The sequence below is a fragment of the Prunus avium genome, chromosome 1 (assembly GCF_965620075.1).
Source record: "Prunus avium chromosome 1, drPruAviu1.hap1.1, whole genome shotgun sequence".
In the NCBI taxonomy this organism is placed as follows: Eukaryota; Viridiplantae; Streptophyta; class Magnoliopsida; order Rosales; family Rosaceae; genus Prunus; species Prunus avium.
In genome coordinates, this window is record NC_142284.1 from 20,303,865 (window position 1) to 20,328,402 (window position 24,538).

The window sequence follows — 24,538 nt, forward strand, 5'->3', positions numbered from 1 at the left end:
ACCACACTTCGTCGCGCAAGACTTTGTGCACTGAATTTTATTGTTTCGTCACGCAAAGTTACTTTGAGCGACAATGTTTTGTCGTCGGGCAAAGGTTTGTCGCGCAAAGTGACTTTGTGCGACGATTTTTGTTTCGTTGCGAAAAATTTAGTCGCGTAAGACTTTGAGCGACGAAGTTTAATTTTCGTCGCGCAAAGTCACTTTGAGCGACGAATTGTGTTTCGTCACGCAAAATTTGGTCGCGCAAAGGTTTTTTTTACTAATGTTTTGCTAGGCTCCTTGCTCAGATAATTAAATTACGAGCACAATTTCCTGATTATCCAATAAAGTCAATTCGACTTGATAACGCTGGTGAGTTTACCTCCCAAACTTTTGATGCCAATTGCATGTCACTTGGGATTGAGGTTGAGCACCCAATTCCCCATGTCCATACTCAAAATGGATTAGCTGAAGCTTTTATTAAGCGCCTCCAGCTTATTGCTCGCACTTTGCTATTGAAGACAAAGTTGCCAATTTCTGCTTGGGGACATGCAATTTTACATGGTGCATCTTTAGTCCGCTTGAGGCCTGTTACCCACCACCAATTCTCCCATTTACAACTTGACTTTGGGAGACAACCCAATATATCACATTTAAGGGTTTTTGGTTGTGCAGTTTATATGCCAATTGCACCCCCACAACGCACTAAAATGGGTCCTCAATGTCGATTGGGAATTTACATTGGTTTTGATTCACCAACTATCATTCGCTATCTCGAACCTATGACAGGAGATACTTTTACAGCACGTTTTGCGGACTGTCACTATGATGAGACATTCTTCCTGCCGTTAGGGGGAGAAAAGACCGTTCCTGAAGAACGGCGGGAATTGGGTTAGAACATATCCATTATGTCTCATCTTGACCATCGTACAACTCAAAGTGAAAATGAAGTACGAAAAATTGTCCATCTTCAACAAATTGCTAATTAAATGCCAGATGCATTTACTGATACAGGAAAAGTGACAAAATCACATATACCTTTAGCAAATACACCAGCGAGAATTGATATCCCAATCAGATTAACCAACGTTGCAGCAAATGAATCATCTATTGCACGCCTGAAGCGAGGTAGACCCATTGATTCCAAGGACTCAGCTCCTAGAAAGCGAAAATCAAAAGCATATCCCAATCCCAATGAAAACGCTAATGAAGATATTATTGGGAAAGATATTCACCTTGAATCTACAATTCATCCGGAGAATGAAGGTGTCATTGAAAAGACACAAGCCACTGAAGAGGAAAAGATACCTAATACATAAATTTCTGTAAATTTCGCATGCAATGATGAATTATGGGACCGTAGTGAAATGGTTATCGATGATATTTTTTCTTTCGCAGTAGCTGCTGAAATTATAAAAGGTCATGAAGATATTGAACCACGATCTGTTGATGAATGTAAAGGAAGGCCTAATTGGCCAAAGTGGAAAGATGCAATCCAAGTTGAGTTAAATTCCTTGGAAAAACGTGGTGTATTTGGACCTGTGGTTCAAACACCACAAGGTGTAAAACCTGTGGGATATAAATGGGTGTTCACAAGAAAGCGTAATGAGAAAAATGAGATTGCAAGGTATAAGGCACGACTCGTTGCACAAGGTTTTTCTCAAAGGCCTGGGATTGATTATGAAGAAACATATTCTCCTGTTATGGATGCAATTACGTTCCGTTATTTAATAAGTCTTGTAGTTTTAGAAAAACTTGACATGCGTCTTATGGACGTTGTTACTGCATACTTGTATGGGGAGTTAGACGCTAATATTTATATGAAAGTCCCAGAAGGACTCAAGTTGGGAGAATCAAACACTAAATCACGGAACATGTATTCCATTAAGTTGAGAAGTTCACTATATGGGTTGAAACAATCCGGATGAATGTGGTATAACCATCTTAGTGAATATTTGATTAAGGAAGGCTACATCAATGATCCCATATGCCCTTGTGTTTTTATAAAGAAATCAAATTCTAGATTTGCAATCGTAGCAGTGTATGTCGACGACATGAACGTAATTGGAACTCCTCAAGAGATCATTAAAACTACTGAATATTTAAAGGGTGAATTTGAGATGAAAGACCTTGGAAAAACTAAATATTTTTTGGGCTTGCAGATCGAGCATCATGCCAATGGTATTCTTGTCCATCAATCAGCTTACACTGAAAAATTTTTGAAGTGATTTTATATGGATAATGCCCACCCGTTGAGCACTCCAATGGTAGTTTGTCCATTAGACACAAATAAAGATCCATTCCGTCCTAAAGAGGATGATGAAATGATACTTGGTCCAGAAGTTCCATATCTTAGTGCAATAGGTGCTTTATTATATTTAGCCCAATATACTAGGCCAGATATTGCATTTCCAGTAAATTTATTAGCCAGGTATAGCTTGGCTCCAACACATAGACACTGGAATGGTATAAATCATATCTTGCGCTACCTTCGTGGAACAACTGATATGGGCCTGTTTTATTCGTACGAACTTTCCAACGGTCCAAATCTTGTTGGATACGCGGATTCTGAGTATCTCTCTCATCAACATAAGGGTCGCTCCCAAACTGGTTATGTGTTTACTTGTGGAAATATTGCAATCTCATGGTGATCTATAAAACAAACTTTGGTTGCTACCTCTTCTAATCATACAGAAATTCTTGCGCTCCATGAGGCCAGTAGAGAATGTGTTTGGTTAAGATCCCTAGTTCATCATATTCGGAAAACATGTGATCTTTCTTCAACAACAAAAGCTCCGACAATCATGTATGAAGACAATGCTGCTTGTATAACTCAAATTAAAGAAGGGTTTATCAAGGGTGACAGAACCAAACATATACCACCAAAGCTCTTCCGAAGTCTATATTTCAGAAGTTGGTATATGGTATAGAAATGCAACGACTTTACAAGCAATCAGATTGTTGAAGATCAGGGGGAGACATCAATCGTGGAAACTCCTCAGTTTTACTACATAGGATGTATGTGCAATGTACTCTTTTTTCCTTCGATCAGGTTTTTATCCCATGTGGTTTTTCCTGACAAGGTTTTTAACAAAGCAACATTTAGCACGTCCAACATGATGTCATTGTATGGTGGACATCCAAGGGGGAGTGTTATAAATCCATACGTTATGGGTTTATAGGTTATGGATGCCCACAATAATAGCCACTATTAACCTATCATAATATCCATCATTATATATTTGTAACCTACCAATATATTTGTAACCTACCAATTATGGGTGGTAGGTGATTTAGGTCTCTCTACCCCTATAAATAGTGGCACCAAATATGAATGAAACACAAGTTGATTTGAGCAAATTATACTGTCTCTTTCTTCCTCTTATTTCTCCCTACAAATTCCCTAGTTTCACAACACAATTTACTTTTTCAATGTTCTCTTTTATTAATGATTGTTCAGAAAATGGAGTTGCTTAATATCTAATCTTTTAATTTAAAAGCATGCTAAGTCAGTTCTTAACAATGAGAAAAATATAATTGAACTCATGAAAAGATAGTAGCACTTAACATCAATCAAAATAAAAGGATATGAAAATATTGAACAACCAAAAATAAAAGAATTTAGCAATTCATACCGTATATTGGATTAAAGAAAAATTCACAAACTTACTCAAAGGACATTCCCTTTAGCCTTAGCTAGAGTTCTAGCAACTCATTACAAAGGAATAACGGTGAGGTGGTGGTCATTAAATGGCTATGAATGACATGAAATAGGCTCTTTAGCTTCAACGGTTTTGTCTTCTCTTTTCCTTCTTTATAATCACAATAATCCCACAATCAATTCTTCAATAAAATTTGCCAGTAATTCTCTTCACACCTGGCTTGAACTTGGACAAATGTATGTCTTCATCTTTTGGCTTTCCAACTTCCTACAAAAGATAAATTCACCTAATAAGTTCACCAAATGAATATAGAAAATTCATAAATCCAATTGGTGAGAATAAAATGTAACAACAGGTGAAATTATATTTATTAAGCCAAAATTATATCATAAAGTCTCCAAAATAATATTAAAAAGATGTAATTTGAGACTCTCATCACAACCCCCAACCAGCTTATTGCTAGTCCCTAGCAATTCAAGCGACTAAAAGAAACTTAAATTTAAGTAAAAATGACAAAATAAAATAAATAAAGTAAATAAAAACAACTAAAACAGCTAAGCCACTTTCGCGGGATACGATTGCATTTAGCGTATGCAACAAGCCTTTAAACCCTTAGGTTATCCCTAAAGGACGAGTTATAGTCTCGCGAGGGTTTCCAGGGATGATACCCACAAACATCAAGTATGAGGCTTGTGTAAAGTGAACCAACACAATTGAATGGCATCAGCTAAATTCCAATCACACCAACCTTTTGATCTCAAGAGTTGTCAAACTCCCTTGCAAGAAACAAACCAAGGTTTTCATTTTTTTTTTTAAATTTTAAATATACTTTTTTTTAAAATGTGGGTTGTGCAATGCTTAGCTCCATTAAGCTATCTAATTAACCCATATAGCAAGTGTTAGGCTAGCGACTCTCAAACCAAAAAGGCTTTAAGGCACTAGGTTAGGCTAGCGACTTTCTTGTGACTGAGTTCAATTTACGATAATCAATACACATTCTCCATCTAGTAGTGACCCTAGTTTGTACCATTTCTCCATTATCATTTTCAACTACTGTGACTCCTGATTTTTTAGGAACAACCTGTGTAGGACTTACCAATTTGCTATTAGAAATTGGATATATGATACCTGCATCCCAAAGTTTAAGTACTTTTTTTTGCACAACTTCTTTCATTATTGGGTTAAGTCTACGTTGAGCCTGCCTAACTGGTTTAGTATCTTCAAAAAAAAAAATTGGTGTGTGCAAACCAAAGGACTAATACCTTTAATATCATATAAAGTCCATCCAATAGCAGTCCTATGATCTTTCAAAACTTTAAGTAACATACCTTCATGCAAAAGCTCTAGTTTAGAAGATATTACCACAAGATAGGTCTCATCTTCTCCCAGAAAAGCATATTTAAGTCCAGGAGGAAGAGGCTTCAATTCACACTTCAGGGCTTTTTCTCTTGATGATTTTGTCTCATCACTCACAGTTGGCAGCTCCTCATATTTTGGTATCCAACCATTATGTTCTTGTACCTGCGCAGAATCCAACAAAGAACAAAGATATTGTACTTCAAAATCTTGTGCAAAATTACAATTCCCATTTACTAAACAAATTTGCAGTGGATCAGAAGAAAAAGAAGAATTAAAGCAATTTTGAACAATTGTCTCGATCATGTAAACTTCTTTGTCTTCTTCATTGTTTGAGGGCTGCTTCAATATGTTGAATATGTTGAGCTCCAATGTCATGTTCCCAAATGATAGTTGCATAAGTCCATTCCTGCAATTTATATGAGCATTAGATGTAGCAAGAAATGGTCTTCCAAGAATAACAGGAATTTGAGAACTAGAATGCACAACTGGTTCAGTATCCAAAACTATAAAATCAATTGGAAAATAAAATTTGTCTACCTAAACCAGCACATCTTCCACCATACCTCTTGGGATTTTTGATTGAACTGTCAACCAATTGCAATGTTACTGAGGTGGGTTTTAATTCACCAAGACCCAATTGCTTATAAACCGAGTAAGGCAACAAATTAACACTAGCACCCAAATCCAATAAAGCTTGTTCAATGCTAAAATTCCCAATAATACAAGAAATTGTGGGACAACCTGGATCTTTGTACTTGGGTGGAGTATTAGTTTGAAGAATTGCACTTACATTTTCAGTTAAAAATGCGATCTTATCAACATTGTGCTTTCTTTTGATAGTGCATAAATCCTTTAAAAATTTTGAATATGAAGGAATTTGTTTTATAGCATCCAAAAGAGTTATATTGATTTTCACTTGTTTAAAAACCTCCAAAATTTCAGGATTTTGATTTTTCTTTGCAACCTTATGTGCTTGTGGGAATGGAGCAGGAAAAGGGCACTTAACAATTTCAGAATCATTATTTTCTTTTTCATTATTTTTGGATTTTTCTGAATACTTTTTATTTTCAACTCTTTCTGAATCATCTTTCCCAATTATTTTCCCACTACGAAGAGTAGTGACAGCCTTCACATGTTCATACTTATTTTCATTCAAAGAAGAAGAAGAAGGGGTAGTTACCTCTAACTGAGCATGTGGATTGGGTTGGCCTTGAGAAGGAAATTTACCCTTCTCTTGAATTGACAGTGAAGAAGTGAGTTTGGAAAGAGTGCTCTTAATCTCACCAATGTCTTGTGTATTTTTTTGATTTGTGGCAGTTTGGCTTTGCATGAATTGCATCATAACATCTTCCAAATTTGATGATGATGATTGTCCTTCCACCTGTGGAGAATAATAAAAAGAATTAGATTTTTGTTGAGGCACATTATTATTAGTATTATTTCTCCAACTGAAATTTGGGTGGTTTCTCCATCCTGGAATATAAGTTTCAGAAAAAGTGGATGGTTTTTTAAATTGATTCACAAAGTTTTCTTGATCATGCAACATTTCTCTGAAAGCTAGAAGTATTGGACATTCTTTTGTTACATGCCCCATGACCCCACAAACTTCACAAATCTCAAAAATTTCTTGACTAGCAATTGAATTAACTTTTTGAGGCAATTTTGATTTTAGAGTTTCAACTTCCCTAGCCATGTTATAAAAAATATACAAAATATAGTTTTCCTTTTCCGTAAAGCCAAACACAAAAAAATATTATATTATAAATAACATATAAATAAATAGGAAAACTTTTAAGGTATAATGAAATTGAAGAAAACAAAATAATAGGTAAGTAAAAGGAAAATAAATAATAAGTAAGAAGGTGAGTTTGGTACGGTGAAGCACGTCAAAGACGTTGTCCTAAAGCCTTTGTAGCCTCCCTACGTGCAGGTACTGACGGTCTACAAAACTCCAAGATACGACCCCTTGTACACAAACTCAAGATCCGCTATGAGCACGTTCATAGACGGATATGGGTATCCAAGTCACAGAACCATTGCCAAAATAATAATATAAAGTAGAGAATATATATAAAAGTAGAAAAGGAGAGAATCAGTTTATGGTGGTGATTGTGGTATGTGATATTCTGATGGTGTAATGTGTGTGTTTCAAATGTGAAGGAGGAGTGGCCTTTTATAGGCATCCAAAAACAAGTAACCTTCACCAATCATAAAAGTTCACCAACCAAAAATTAAGGCATTCACCAACCAGAAATAAAACATGAATATTAAATATTTATAACCCCCACAATAAATCAAATAAAATAGCCAAAATAATTAATTAAATAAAACGGTTAAATTTTTAAAACCTTTTAAAATTCCAACAATCCCCCACAAGGTTTTTAAAATTTTACCGTGACAAAAAAAACAGTGAAAAATATATAATATATATGGCAATATAATACTATGTAATAGGTGTAGGTGCCTTCCGGGCTTGAACCTTCACTTAGTGATGATAGTCTCCATTTGAGGAACCTGAGTGTACACAGTATTGAACTCAGCACCTTGGACCAAACTTCAACATATCCCACACATAGTATTAGTTGAGACTTGGATGCGGGGTAGCGCTATTTATGGCCATGCGCTAATCTTGATTCTCATGAGAGTTACTAGAGAATAGCCCAATTCTCATAGTCGCGGCCTCACGACGTCTCTCACTTAGGTGAGTTCTCCAAGAGTACATGTGACCTGCACCCTGCGGGAGTTTGCCCGCCTCGAAACTCATTCAGGGATAAATCCCTTCCTGACGTCACATAAAATAGCACTTTTGCCTTAGGGATGAGCAGAAGAATATCTCAAGGATATCTCCATAGTTTTATGAGTGCTATATGAGTCACGCAATATGGATTGTTTCTACCACATTGAACTTCCTTCATGGGATCTCCAATCACAGAAGTTGGGTTACCTCCCTAGGTGACTCCCTTATGGGCTTAAGCACATCCCCCTCGACATTTTGCATTAATAGCCTCCTCCACGAGGCATGCATATCAAGACTAGCCTTCACAAGGCATATATAATGTAGGTCATATCTTTATTCTTCGTTTTAGCGCGCTCTAAACCTGCATGTTATTGGAAATATTTCCTACACAATCTTGCACACAAATGATTAGTGGATTTCATCTCAGTATAATCGGAAATTAGATACGGATTGGTATACATTTAAGTATAACAAAAAACATCATACATTAAATCTTATGATCAAGAGTACCTCTCAAGTCCATGAAACTTTGAGTACACCTGCTACCACTTATGAACAACAATATAACAATTAATTCTTTAAATAAATTTAACTATAAACACTGAGTATTTCAGGATACTCTTACTCCCTTTTGTGCACTCAAAGTGGCTGAAATCATGATCGCATATCCAGGTTGAAATTGTATCTTCTTGATTCTCAATAGGAACCTATAAGACAATAAGAAGTCTCTACCAAAATTTTATACCAAGGTAATCATTAGTTGCACACATTTTCATATCAAAATTGAAGACAAATTAGTCTCATAATAAAATTTTATAATATAAACGACATGTTTGCCAAGGAAATATAAAATTATTATGTCACTAAATGAATGTAATGAATCTTTCCCACGAGAGCATAAAGATTGAAAACACACTCAAAATTTTGGGAAAGAGAAAAGGAAAGCCTACATAAATGAATCTAATATTTTCCAGCATAAAAGCAAAAATTGCTTAATGATAGTAACAAATAAAATTACAGCAATAAAGTTCCCATTTAGAAAAGTTCAACTTCCACAAATTGTCTACACTGTTTTTAAAATAAAATAAATTAAGAATGCAAAACTTTTATAATAAGTATACAACATAACTTTAGTTTTAAAGAGGTAATTAAAACCACTCAAAATCTATATAAAAAAAAAATTGATATTAATTTTGTATTTGAAATACCCACAAAAATTACAACAAATACCTACATAGTTAAGGAAAACTCAACCCCCACAAATTTAAGGGAATTTGCAAAATATATGAAGATTATACTAAATTTATATTTAATTTTAAATTCATAAGATATGCAAAAATACTTTAGAGGATTTACGGGTTGAAAACCTTACACCAAAATTCAAAATTAAATGCCGCTTACAGTGATATAATTTATCATTTATGTCAGTTTTCTCCAGAAGGTTTCACAAAGTACACTTCCTGGCAATTAACTCAAAGTGGCAGCTATCAAGACTTCACACTCAAAAGAACATTAGTTCACTTAATATATTTTATCAAGATTAACTCAAGTAACTAATATGAAGGATTGCACAATTGAAACATATAGGCGTTGGCAACTTTAAATTGAATCCAAGACGTTTAAACTAAATGTAATTAATTGCATAAATGTTCAGAACATTAAAGGCAATAATCACCTAACAATATCAACAACTTAACTGCCAAAAATAAGGCTCTTAGATTTTATATTCAAACAATTAATACCAAAACTGACGCAATTGAATACAAAAGAATTAATATAACAATTAAGAAAGAAAAGAATTTAGGAAAAATTTAATTATGCATGCACGCCTTTTCAATTCGACAAAATAAAGAAGGCATGCTAATTCATACTCACTGAAATATTGTATAATTATACGTTTACAAAAGTAATGGAGAAGCACCATTAAAATCCATTAATTCCTTCACCATAAACAATTAGATTTTGTTGAATGAAGAATTTCCTTGGAATATTACACGGTTGGGAGAAAAAAAAACTTTGATTGCTTCAGTAAAAAAAAATTGTAATCAACTTTCAACAAATCAAAATAATCACCACATTAAGAAATTCCCATATTTGAAAGAGCAATTGAAATGAAGCCACTAAAATAATGATTTAAAGCAATACCAAAGTACAAAACAATTATATAAATGAAATGGCCGTTGCAAAGCTTCTAATTAAAGTTAATGACAACAATGGATCTCAAAAGCTAACGTCCAAAATAAATTGTTCCACATTTAAGATTTCAATATAGCACATTATATGGGAGTAATGAAAATTTTGAAAACATATGCATATGCACAAAATAGAATAGTCAAAATTAATTTCTCCATAAATGTAAAAATTCTAATTCTCAATAAATTGAAGTTGGTTTCAAAACAAGTAATCATAGAAAACTCACCAAATTAAGGTTTGACAAAATTGGGCATTCACACCAATATAAAGAAATTCCATAGAGAAAAGAAAAGGTATAAGTGTATGCAATCAAGAAGAAGTATTCTCATGGATTGGCATTTCTAGATTAAGTAAAACAATAAACAAACACAATACACACTCTGATTTGTAAAGAACAAAAGGACCATGTAGATAAGATCATGAAATAGATTTCCATTTCAGGTTATTTATTTATTTATTTACAATTTGACAAGACTAAACAAGTGCCAAATGATAAGTTTCTGTATTGTCTTATTCACAAAATTCAAACTAAGTTAATTTCTTCGAATCACATAAATTTATAGCAATGCTCACACTTGCATAAGATAAAGTATTAATTGGTAGAACTTATCTTGTGGTACATGATATTGGACCCCTGATACCGATTCCATCATAACTCCAAATTGAAAATAACGCAAATCTCTATTCCCATAAATAAGATAAACCTTTAACACAATCGTTAGTGCAATATATATGTACATTTATATAAAATACTCGAAAGACACCACACATAACGTAATTTGATCCATTTTCCAAAAACTAAAGATAATTGATATCCAAAATCAGCAATAATATGATTAATATACCAACGCTATTGAAATAAGGTCATTAATTAGACATATTAATAAAATAAGTTGCAGAACTTTACAAAATATCAATTAGTCAATCCAAATGAATGGTCAGTGTAATGTAAATTATTAATTAAAGAAAATATATTAATAGGCTCTTAAATTTTATCAAAGCAAACTCTCAATTTCAAAATACAAGTGTTCTTTGAGTAACTTACAACTGCAAATCACAAATTAAATATATAACTAAAATTTATACAGAGGAATAATGTCTGAATAAAAATTTAGAGGAATAATAGCATAATCATAAGAGTCACAATTTCAATGCATTAATTCAAAGTATATAGCATAATATGATATAAATCGGCCAAATGCGTTTTAATTTTTAATTTTGAAAAAAGGCCGAAACCCAAACAACAGAATGAACTGTGCAAAGTTTCAAGTATACAAAATGAACTGTGCAATATATATATAGCATGACAAAGATGCAACAAAACAAATAATTTTTCCTCAAAATTATACAAACCAATAATTATGTTTAACCAACAAACTGATAAAAATACATTTTGATAGAACTTTGAAACTTATGGATAAACAAGTCTTTGAGCAAAAGGTTGAGAACATATTTGGTTGTTCAAACAATAAATTCAAATCATCACACTAATATTTTCAAACCAGCACGCCTTTTACCAAACACACTTAATAAATATTTTGTAAAATTAAACTGTGCAGAGCTTACATATATATTATAAATATAGATATTGAATTGCAACAATTGTAAACTACAAACAACCTATAGCAGTACGGAAAGAAAATGATTTTAACATACAAAGGTTTAATAGACATATGGTTTCACATATATAATCAAACTTATGCTATGATAAAGACACAACCTAACAAATATGATTTATTCGAAATACATGTAAGATAATACTTTGTTTACTACAGTTTGAACCAAGCCGCAAGTGGTAATCTCATCAATCAAGTATTCAATTGAGGCTTCACAACAGTACGGAAAAAAAGTAGTTTTAATCTACAAAGGCTTTAGATTGTTATAAAAAATATACAAAATATAGTTTTCCTTTTCCGTAAAGCCAAACACAAAAAAATATTATATTATAAATAACATATAAATAAATAGGAAAACTTTTAAGGTATAATGAAATTGAAGAAAACAAAATAATAGGTAAGTAAAAGGAAAATAAATAATAAGTAAGAAGGTGAGTTTGGTACGGTGAAGCACGTCAAAGACGTTGTCCTAAAGCCTTTGTAGCCTCCCTACGTGCAGGTACTGACGGTCTACAAAACTCCAAGATACGACCCCTTGTACACAAACTCAAGATCCGCTATGAGCACGTTCATAGACGGATATGGGTATCCAAGTCACAGAACCATTGCCAAAATAATAATATAAAGTAGAGAATATATATAAAAGTAGAAAAGGAGAGAATCAGTTTATGGTGGTGATTGTGGTATGTGATATTCTGATGGTGTAATGTGTGTGTTTCAAATGTGAAGGAGGAGTGGCCTTTTATAGGCATCCAAAAACAAGTAACCTTCACCAATCATAAAAGTTCACCAACCAAAAATTAAGGCATTCACCAACCAGAAATAAAACATGAATATTAAATATTTATAACCCCCACAATAAATCAAATAAAATAGCCAAAATAATTAATTAAATAAAACGGTTAAATTTTTAAAACCTTTTAAAATTCCAACAAGCCATTGTTGCCAATTGAGCTTTGAGACTATCTTCCTCCTTAAGGTGATAAATACCACTGCTGGAATGATTAATAGAAGATTTTACCTTTTGGGAATTAGGCTCAAATGTGTTGGGAGTGCTCCAAATCTGAGATTTCTCTGCAATTTCATCAAGAAAATCAAAAGCATCTTCAGGATCTTTATACATAAAATTTCCATTGCACATCATCTCAATAAATTGTCGATGTTTAGGTGTTAAGCCATCATAAAAATGACTTACCACCCTCCATCTTTCAAAATCATGGTGAGGACATAACATTAACAAATCTTTAAATCTATCCCAAGCTTGAGGTAAAGACTCAGTGTCTTTTTGAGAAAATGTTGGCATCTGTCTTTTCAAAGAATTTGTCTTTTGAATTGGGAAAAATTTCTTGAAAAATTCAGTTTGCATTTCAAGCCATGTTCCAATTGTTCTTTGCCTTAGAGAATAAAGCCAAGTTTTTGCTTTATCTTTCAGTGAAAATGGAAAAAGTTTTAGCAAAATTGTATCAAGCCTACGCCCTTGTGTTGGAAAAGTTCCACAAACTTCCTCAAACTCACGCACATGTGAATATGGATTTTCATATTCCATCCCATGAAAAGTTGGTAAAAGTTGTTTCATGCCCGGTTTAAAATCAAAAATTTGGCCATTTAACGGAAAAATGATGCAAGATGGCACACTTGTACAAGCAGGATGCAAATAATCATGTAATGTCCTAACAAGTGGATTCTCATCATTATGAACACTATGATTATCTTCATCACTTTGGGGCCCTTCCAATGCATTATTATTATTATTATTCTCAGCCATTTGTGATGAAATTTGGTCAAATTGAGGTCTCTTTGCAAATCTACCAAACCGATCACGATATCTCATAAACAAAATAAAGAAGCAACAGATAAAAAAAAACTAAACTAATTTTTTTTTTTTTTTTAAACTAAGACAAAAGCAAAAAAAAAACACCAAAAATGAAAATAGAAAATAAAAAATAAAAAATAGGAATGAAAAATTGAGTTTGATAAGCCTTACCGAATTGGCTTTGGAAACTAAAACCACAAACCTTAACAATGAATTTCCTTGTGCTACTTTTCACTTCACAGCTCCCCGACAATGGCGCCAAAAACTTGTTGCATCTACCCAAATGCAAGTAGTCACACGTAGTAATAATCTTGGAAGTCCAAGTATCGTATCCTCAAGGAGCAAGTAGGCAAATGTCTGCACATAAAGAAATAATTAAAAGTACCAAAATAAGAGTGACAAACAAAATGGACAAGTAATTTGATTTGATAGTTGTAGAGATTGAGTTTAAAAATGAAATATCAATAATGGAAATGCTAAGGCATCAAGGTTCAATTCTTTAAGCAAAATATGTTTCGTGCTCTTTAATCCAAATTAAACTCGATTAAAATTATCATTGAGAAATTTTAACCGGAAGATAAAGAAATTAAAACCAATTTACTTTTCAATGTTATCTTTTATTAATGATTGTTCAGAAAATGGAGTTGCTTAATATCTAATCTTTTAATTTAAAAGCATGCTAAGTCGGTTCTTAACAATGAGAAAAATATAATTGAACTCATGAAAAGATAGTAGCACTTAACATCAATCAAAATAAAAGGATATGAAAATATTGAACAACCAAAAATAAAAGCATTTAGCAATTCATACCGTATATTGGATTAAAGAACAATTCACAAACTTACTCAAAGGACATTCCCTTTAGCCTTAGCTAGAGTTTTAGTAACTCATTACAAAGGAAAACATAACTAAATTTTGAATAAATAGATAAAGAAATCTGTCGTAGAGGTCCCCTTGCCAAATAAGTTGATGGGTGATTTATAGTAGTCAATGAGGTGAGTGGGAAGTTAATACATTTGTGGTGGGTAATGAAGGGTTTAAGTGAGGGATTAATTGGACTAAACATGTGATGGTGGTGGAGAGTTGGTGGAAAAGAAATAACGGTGAGTTGGTGGGCATTAAATGGCTATGAATGACATGAAATAGGCTATTTAGCTTCAACGGCTTTGTCTTCTCTTTTCCTTCTTTATAATCACAATAATCCTACAATCAATTCTTCAATAAAATCTACCAGCAATTCTCTTCACACCTGGCTTGAACTTGGACAAATGTATGTCTTCATCTTTTGGCTTTCCAACTTCCTACAAAAGATAAATTCACCTAATAAGTCCACCAAATGAATATAGAAAATTCATAAATCCAGTTGGTGAGAATAAAATGTAACAACAAGTGAAATTATATTTATTAAGCCAAAATTATATCATAAAGTCTCCCAAATAATATTAAAAAGATGTAATTTGAGACTCTTATCAGATTCTCTCTTTCTTTTGGAAAATTTTGGATTGTCATCAGTCTCCTTGATTTCTTTCCTTATGAAGCGTCCGTCACGTGCATGCAATCCTCCAGAAATCTTGGGTTTGAATTCGTGGCTTGGGCTTGGACCTCCGAGACTTCATCTTGACACCTAGCGTAACCTTGTGACCTACAAATTTTTGGAATTCGAGAGCTCTGGAGTTCTAGACTTGGCCGCCAGAGGCCTCATCCTTGGTCGACGAGGCCAATGGAGGCCATATTCTTGGACCAACTCTCCGAAGGATATGTAGATTCCACCTTGGCGAATCTCACCTTTGGCGGACATCAACTTGACAGATCTCACCTCCACGAAACTCACCTCCGCGGATCTCACCTCGGTGGATTTCACCTTTGCGGATCTCACCTCCGCAAAAGTCACTTCCACGGATCTCACCATCACTTATCTCAGCTCAACGGAACTCACCTTCTCTTTGTTCACCCCATATTCTAAGATCACCCCAATTTCTAATTCAAATTATTACAATTCTAAGAAAACCCCATTATCTTCCCAAACTACCCTTAAATACACACCCATCATAAAAATAAAAATAAACAAAACAAAACAAAACAAAAAAAACTCATCAACCCCACACCCTTCTATCTTTCCCCTCACCACTCTACTTTGAAGCTTAGTGATTAACAGCTAATTCCATCTATCATTACTTATTGTAAAACAGAGAGATTCACAGTCTTTACCAAACTTGAGGAGCCTTGATTAAATTCTTGCACAAAATTCAGAAGTTTTCTTGGGAAAATCAGTAGGTGGTCTTCCTGATGGCAACTTCTCACATTACATACCTCAATTGATGACCCACAAGCCATTATTTGCATACCATATTTAGGGTTTTTGAAGAGAAGATGAGAGTGTAGTAGGTTTTTTGGATTGAAAAAGATGAGTAATTTGGCAATAAGGTGTAGAGGAGTTTGTGTTTTTCCAAAACTTAATATGAAGAGTGGTGGGGTGTGTGTATAGATGTACTAGGGTTAAAGATTAAGTTGGATGGCCTATTTTTTCTTTTTACACAATAATAAAACTTAAGAGATTAATAATAAGTATTGGGGTAAACAACCTTCATTTGCATGTGTTATGCAATTTCAAACACGCTTGGACTTGTTGGCAAGCCCATATGTCCCCCAACCCAAGTCTACTCATTGGAAGTTGCTAGCACAACCCAACACGCAGCGCATGATTGGACTTTGATGTCCATGACATGCCTTTGTTATCTTAGTCCCAATTCCACTATATATACCACTCCCTTGCCTTTGCTGCCTACACTTAGCCCAAGGGTGCTTTGCGCACGCATGCCTTGCCACCATCTCTTTCACTTTACTTTGTCTTTGTGCACATTTATTTCACTTTGCCTATGTCTTGGCATGTCTTGCCTCAAATTTCAAGGTTGTTGCAAACCACCACCACCAAAAGAGTATAAAACCCTCTTCAACTCAACTCCTTTGTGACCCTCATCCATCGACTCATCACTTGGTTCCACCTCAACCATTGTTTCCTCTTTGATTTCTTTCTCGGACTTTTCCGTAGAATCCTTCTTGGTGCCATTGGCCATTTTTTTCCAAATTCAACATCTCTGACGATGTTATCAGTCGCCATGCTTTCCCACGACTCATCCTCTTATTCACTTTATGAAGGGTCTAAAACTGATGGAACACATCGATTCACCTAACTCATCAACATCTCTATGCCATAGTCCAATTCAAAATCAAACTCCCCAAGCACATCTATATAGATGTCAAAGTCTAATTGGATCAACCTCGTATTATGCAAGTCGTTGCACAACACGCATGTCTTAGCAACAAACCTTCTATCTAACAAGTAAATCCTTTGTGAGTCTAACCAGTGTACCAAAGCATCAAACGACATATCTTTCAGCCCACTTATATCCTAATTCATAATCATATTCTCAATTTCCTCAATCAGTATTCCTCCACGCACAAAGGATGTGTCAATGCTCACCTTTGAAAGGTCCAAGGAAAACATATCAACAAAGACTTCAATTATCTCAAGGTTTGGCTGCACAATGACCTCCTTTTAGAATGTATCGTCTGGCTCTAACCACAGTGCATTCAGCAACACCATGGAACTCACGTGGATATTACTATCACTATGTTATTCAAAATATGTTTCTTTGGTTAGTCTCGCATGTGATGGGATCACTGTGATATGAAATAGTCAGGGAACATTTTCCTTTCGGCTGCTCATCACCCTTAGAGCCAGTACTGGTAGTAGTAGTCTATTTTTCCTTTCTAGCACCTGTGTTGTCTGAGTTGAACACATGTCTTCCTCTAACATGTTGAACACATCAAACATCAAAAGAACAAAATGCATTGACATAATTGCTCATCGAGGTCACTTTCTTCAAGTTTTTGAAGGATTCCCTTGCAATCCAAGAAACGTTGCAATGCAGGAATTGTATCTTTAGTTCCTTCTTAAGGGATCCCACTCAACAATCGCAAGTCGGCCTAGTTAAATACATGCTTGTGATAGACACCCTCTAGGCATCTGGAATCTTAACCCTGAAATACTGCTTCAAATCCCACAAGAAGTTTTCCATCTCCTTTTCACTCGAATCACAATTATATATTCTCGATTCATGCACTTTGATCTGTCTTTGATGAACCATCATGACCTGCTTCCTTACTACTCACAACAAGCTTCACAATGCTCATCTCACAATCGACATCTTTGATCTTTCCTCCAAGGGCGCCTATTAATGCATCCAGGTCACGCAACCCATCGGTGACTTTCTCATTAATCATGGTCTTTTACTTGTTGAAGATCCTCTAAATCTCTGCCACAGAAGCATTCTCCATATGCACAGCCACACTCACGATATCATCACTCACCAGTGCACCAAGGTATTTCTCGATCCTTGTCACCTTTTCCTTCAATGAATCATAGCCTCCAGCCACTCGTTCCAGACAAACATAGTTTCAAGCTTTATCTTTGCTTAAAAAAAATGCCACAACCACTTGCCAACTCAAGGCTTTCCACTCATCCTAAGGGACAATCCATTCCTCACACTTTGAATGCAAATCCCAAGGGATAATTTGCAATCTCTGCTTTCATGCCTTAACATTTCATATCCTTTGATTTCTCAACAGAATCATTGACATATACGGCTTCATAATCAATATCCAATTTCTTGAAAGGCCCACCTCTATAGCTTTCATTAGACATGATTGCAAACATATATTGGAGTTGATATAAACGAATTCATTAGCTCTTAGAATTCAGCCCATTTCTTGTAACATTATGGATCTAAAAATATGTGCTCGAAACTTATTCATAATAGAGAAGAATCCCAACTCAGCCAAATTACCCAAGACGCCCAGCAGAGAATAAGCACTCAAGGCACCCAAAGCAGTCAAGCATTATCCAGCAATAGGAACACTCAAGTTGCAAAGGTCAAACCATTGCATAAAGGATATCAATGGAGTTGAGAATATCCTATTATTTTATTCTTTGATACTATTCTAAAATTGTCTATAACCAATATATACACGCTCTTGTATTTAAAAATGATGTAGAGAGAAAGGGTCATTGAAAAACCTTAGTGATTGTTTATACAAAATAGAAAAGGTACAAGTTTTCTTTGTCTGTGCAAAAACATATCTTACTTCCTTTTGGTAAAAAGTTCAACATGGTATCAGTGCCATTGATACCCAATGGTTTCTCCTCTAATCCTTCTTTATTCTTAGCTTTCTTTCACCACTCCTTTCCTATGTGCCCTTTTCTACTTTTTCCTTATTAAACTATGGCTTACTCCAATGATATGACCAATCCTTTCTCCATGGGTCCTCTTCCGCTGATTCCCTTCTTCAACCTTATCTCCCTCCCCTTGCAGCACACCAAGTAGCCTCCCTTTGTAATATGGTATGTATAAAACATATATGGATGGTGTTGGCTTCTGAAAACTTTGTATCAAAATGTGACCCCCTCAAACATCAACAAAAACGAAAAACAAGGCCCAAATGAGGGCTGGGACTGCACTTTTCCTTTTTATGCATATATTAGTGCATACAATATCTACCAAGTTTTAAAAGCATCTCTTAGTTTCTTCTTTTTGTTAACTTTAATGTCGTTTAACGTTCTTATATAACTAGCAAATTGCTGCTTATTAATAATAAGCCAGTACTCTATTAATTTATATTTGCTAGTTTATAAACACACCTACACAGTACACCCCCTATTATTGAAAGTTAAAATCCCATTATTGGTATCCATTAAAATTTGGGTAGCGCAAACCCCTAAACTAGTTGTGTAAGAGATCCATTGTAAGAGCTCAAACCATATTTCACACTGAAAACTATCCTCCCATATCACTTTAAAGGTAAGCAAGCAGTAGAAAGGTTATTGGCAACTCCTTTGCACTATTTTAACTTTTGGCCATTGCAAACCCAACAAAAAGGCATACTTGAGCTTTTTGGTATTCTTGTACACAAAATCCTTATGGCTTTGCTCTCCAGCCTTAAAATATACTCTCTTAAGTTAGCCTAGGTGTATGGACACCCACAAAAACTAGTTTGCAACCATGGGAGCATTGGATCAAAATCTGGACATTGAAACCTCACCTTCTCTTGTAAAAACCAAATTTTGAGTTAAGAATGTATCTTTCTCCCCTCCCTTCATTCTCAACCCTTGTGATGCCTCTAAACATCATTGAAATAGCATACTAAACTTATTAAAAGAGGGTGAGAGAGGCCATAAAACACATTTTGATCCTTGAAACCTTGAAAATATATATACGTATAGGATGTTCATACTAGAACTGTAATTTTCTGCCTTCCCTTGATTTATGGTCCAAAGGCTCCATTAACATGTTGAGAAGTCATGTTATGTTCCTACACACAAAAATAACCAAATCACTAATGAAACACAAAAAATTCAATAGCAAAAACTGGAAATTAACAAGGAAAAATAAGAAACCTAGGGTTGCCTTCAAGAAGCACTTGTTTTAATTCATTAGCTTGACTTTAAAATGGTGCTTAGGGAGGTTATGATGGGATGGTTTCAAAGTGAGCTTCTAGATAATGCTTTAGGCAATGGCCATTAACTTTGAATTGATTCACATTTGACATGTTTTGAATTTCCACAACACCTTGAGGGAAAACTTGAGTGACAAGGAAGGGTCATTTCCATCTTGAACACATTTTTCCCAAAAAAAAGTTTTATGAAGTAACACTTTCTCTCCTCGAACAAATGTCTTCCTAGAAATAGCTGGATCATGTAACTTTTTAGTATTTTCCTTGTGTATCCTTGAATTCTCATAAGCTTCATTTCTTGTATCAATGGCATCTACACAAAAGCACTCTTCCACCTCCATATGATTGTTTATAGCTTCAAACACTTTCAACTCAACAAAGTTTGGCCTTGCACTATCATGGTCATGAAACCCTTCTTCACATCAATGATAGTTCCAGCAGTGGCCATAAAGGGATGTCCCATTATGATGGGGACTTCTCTATCTTCCTCCATGTCAAGGATGATAAAATCATCTGGAAGCACAAATTTATTCACTTTGACCAATATATCTTCAACATTTCCAAGTGGATATTTAATTGACCTATCTGCCAGTTGCAAGCTCACTGAGGTTAGCTTGATCTCTTAAATTCCTAACTGTTTAAATACAAAATAAGGCATTAAGTTAATACTTGCACCCAAATCAATTAAAGCATTTTCAATAAGTGAATTTCCAACAATCCAAGAAATTTTAAAACTCCCTAGATCCTTAAGTTTTGGTGGCAATTCCTTAAGGAGAACTGCACTGCATTCCTCGGATATCACTTTCTCATGTACGACAAACTTTTGCTTGTTTGTGCAAACATCCTTGAGGAACTTAGCATAGGCATGGGATTTGCTTCACTGCATCCAACAATGGAATATTTATTTGAACCTTTCTAAACAATTCCAGAATATCCATTGTCTACTGATCTCTTTTGTGATGTTGCAATCTTTGAGGAAAAGGCACTGGAGGTACATATATTCTCTCCTTGGAGGGCCGACTGTATTTGTAGGTTCTTTGGCATGTGTAACAATTGCTGCAGGCACTTCTCCAATGTTCATTGTGGCAGGGATAGGGTCCTCCACCTCCAAGTTAGTTTCAGCATCTTGTTTTCCCTCTAGTTTAGTCTCAGAAAGATCTTCAGGTCTAGCCTCATAAGTTCGGCCACTCCACAATGTTTTTATGGCCTTGATATGCTCATGGCCTCGCAGTTTTACTTCTAGTTGGCTAGGTAGCTTGCCTTTCTCCCTCACATTGACTGCCTTTGCAATTTGGCTTACTTGGACTTCCAATTTCTGAATTGCATCATGAAAATTTTGATAACCAGCTTGAAGGTTATTGTTCATTTGTTGTGGTGAGGAATTGATTAGCAAAGGTGGCACCAGTTTTGATTGACTTTGTTAGGAAGTTCCTTGTAGGGGTGCTAGTGTGGCTTGGTTGGAGGAGTTGGAAAGGTTCTTGATCTGAAATTATTTGTTGAGTAGTCGGCAAGAAGAATTGGGGTTGCTGGGTGCTGGGCTGGACTAGGTTGGGCTGCTAGTGTTGTGGGGAGAGTGGGGTTGCTTGGGTTTTTAGAAGGAGAGGGGTTGGGTTGTGTCGAAGAGATTGGCGAACATTGTGATCGGACTGAGGGGGTTGAAGGTTAGAAAAGGAAAGAGTTATTTTTTTAATTTTTTAAATATTTATTTAATATAATTTGGTTGTTTTATCTGAAAAACATGAATTGTTTATTTTTGTTTGGTCCATATGGAGTCCACGTCATCAAAAAGAGGGTCCTACAAATGCCACATCAGCATTTAATAGACCTACTAACAATCTGACTGATGGTGAGGGCAATTTGTAGGTTTTCCAGGAGTTTGAGTATCCAATTATAAATGTCCTTAAAAGTGGGTATGAACTTGAAAATGACCCCATACTTTTGGGGGTCTTTTGTAGTTTGTCCTAAAATTAAAGGATGAGACAGGAACACAAACATTAAGCTAAAATCACACAACACAAAGAATTAAACCCACTCCCTGGCAATGGCGCCAAAAACATGATGTAGAATTTTGCTACCTAAAAATTAGATGGTTAAATCCAAGAAATAAACTTGCAAGTGCACAAGGTTAATGCAATATAGCCAAGGCAAGAACAGAGTCGATCCTACAATGACTGAATTAATTCTCAAGTTGTTGTAAATTATAAACTAAATTAAATCCTAAGTTACTCTAGACACCCTAACTCGTAAACTTAAAACTAATGACTCAATTAAAACTTAACAATCGAGTTTTGAAAACTGGTTCTTGGAGGTTTTCTTGAAAAGAATGTTCAAACAAGAGAAATTGAAAGACAATATGACAAAAGTAAAATGTGAACTAAATAGAATTGCGAACGATTTTAAAGAAGCTTACCAAGACAACAATTTCACCACAATTCCTCTTATCCAAACCTTAGCATGCATACTATCAAAATCCCCAAGTTATGCTGATGATTAGTTCTCCAAAATTATGATTAATTCTTTAATAGCAATTAACCAGTTCTTCTTACATGCAATTTATCATTGGCATGAGGTATAAATATAAACAAACTTAGGCTCAATGAGAACTTCACACAACACAAACCCCTAAGAGTAGGGCGTTTACCATAGGCACATTCATGAATTTAATTACAAGAAGAAAAACTCATATTAGGCATGGCGAATACCCTAACATGCATCAAATTACTTAACTAAAAAGCTAGATGGTAGCTAAACATCAAGATCATTAGTTAAGAAAATAAGCACAGTGATTAAACTTCAACAAGATGGAAACTTTAATAGCATGACATAACTAAGCTTGGAATAATTAGAAAAGGGCTACATTGTGTCTTAGTAAAGGGAAATTAGTTACCCATAGTCATGATAATAAAGAAAAAATAAAACATGGAGAAAAATATAGAAAAACCCTTAGAGTTTAAAGCACAACCCCTCTTCCTTGCTTCACGAGTGAATTGTAAAATTTCTTGTATATCTGAGCAAAGCTGACCTCTTTTATTTTAAAGGATCCTAAAACCTAGTTAAACTGAGCCTAAACAAGTGGCCTTACACGAAGACTTGATTGCAAACTCAATTCCTAACTGGAAAAGACAATTAAAACTAAGTTTCCTTAAACTTCCAGGCAACTGCACGTGAACCTTGTTGTGAAAGCGATTTGGACACCTTTCTAACCTCCAAAAATTTCACACGATCACTCTTTAGAATGTTTTGGGTGTCTTCTTTTCAACCATATGTCATTTGCCTCAATCCAATATCGCATGAATGAGTTATGACCAAAATACTACTGCTCCGGGAATCAGTTTAGGCTGAGTTCTCTAATTAAAACGGGTACCTTAGCAGTCTTCCAAAATTATGGAGATATTCATGGACAAACTGCAAGATGTAATCTTCTAATCATGTCAAACTCTATTATGAGAAATATTTGGCGAGTCTCTACATTTCATAACTCATAAGCTGAAAAACTAGAAAATAACTAAAATCACCATCTTTAGTCCAAATTAATTCACAAAACTAAGTAAAATGGATATAAAATCATGTGAAGTTATGAGCATATCAAGAACCTTTGACTCAAAGTTGTCAAATTTGACTCTAGATCTTGAGGATTTTGGTGCTCATGAGTTTATCGTTAAAGAGGCAGAAGAACGAGCTTGTATTCTTCAAGAACAACATGAATCGCAGAAGCTTTCTCTTGAGCATCATATTAGCAACATCAAAGCCTTCCTGGAGAAGGATTGACGCAAATGAGGAAAGGCCTCCAGAGATTGAGCCTATTAAAACTACAAGAAAATCTCAAGAAGTAGATATCCGTAAGTTGATTGACTCCTTAGTTCCTTTTTGTCATAAGTCAAAGTAGACCATTATTTCTTTCGCTTCCTTTTTCTTGTCATGCTATTATGCAAGGAATATCTTGTGAACTTTTTTTTAAAATATTGTTATTATTATATTCACTATGAATAAATTGGAATAAAGTTGATGGGACATCCATTTAAATGTGAAAAGTTGCACACATTTTTTTCTTGCCAACCTGATCTTACCATAAATGGAATGCATTTATATTGTCCCATACACAATTTATACTCTTACGGGCCAGGAGTTTTGACAAAAGTATGTAATAGTTTAGCCACATGTCAATACAATGGGTGGAAAAGATATGTTTTGGTGATTTATGGTTGCATCCAGGTTTTGAAGTTAGATTGCCTACGTACCCTATGAAAGGATCAAGCCAAATGTAGTTCACCCTCAAATTTGAGGAGAATTGTGGCTGAACCAGCTTTAAAGCCAGACTACCTAAGTACCTGTTTCAAAGGATCAAGCCGTACGTAGTTTAAGTGATGTGTTTTTTATTGTGCCATAACCTTTGCTTGAACTACCCTTTCAAGGTTTGAGTTCAACGGATTTTTTTCTTTTTGTTTAGGCATGGAACCTCTTATGAGTTTCCATTTATGCATGGATAGACGCATCCGCCTTCAATAATTGCCAACTTGACCTGTGAGAATTCTTTTTTTTTTTTTAAAGTTTTTATTTGTATATTTATAAGTAATTATCTTGGTAAGAAGGAAATATATATATATATAGTTTTGCATTGATAGTACTATTCTAATAATTATTTATATTTTATTCTATTACATATTTATAT

The 24,538-nt window shown here is 34.7% G+C and overlaps 1 non-coding gene and 1 pseudogene across 1 annotated transcript; one reads left to right on the forward strand and one right to left on the reverse strand.

Moving 5' to 3' along the window:
* Positions 1 to 3,824: 3,824 nt before the first annotated feature.
* Positions 3,825 to 16,433, reverse strand: LOC110769129 (uncharacterized; annotated as a pseudogene).
* On the forward strand, positions 12,758 to 12,868 carry LOC148297527 (small nucleolar RNA R71). Its single transcript, XR_015833312.1, has one exon. It is a non-coding gene; the product is annotated as a small nucleolar RNA R71 (small nucleolar RNA).
* Positions 16,434 to 24,538: the final 8,105 nt, after the last annotated feature.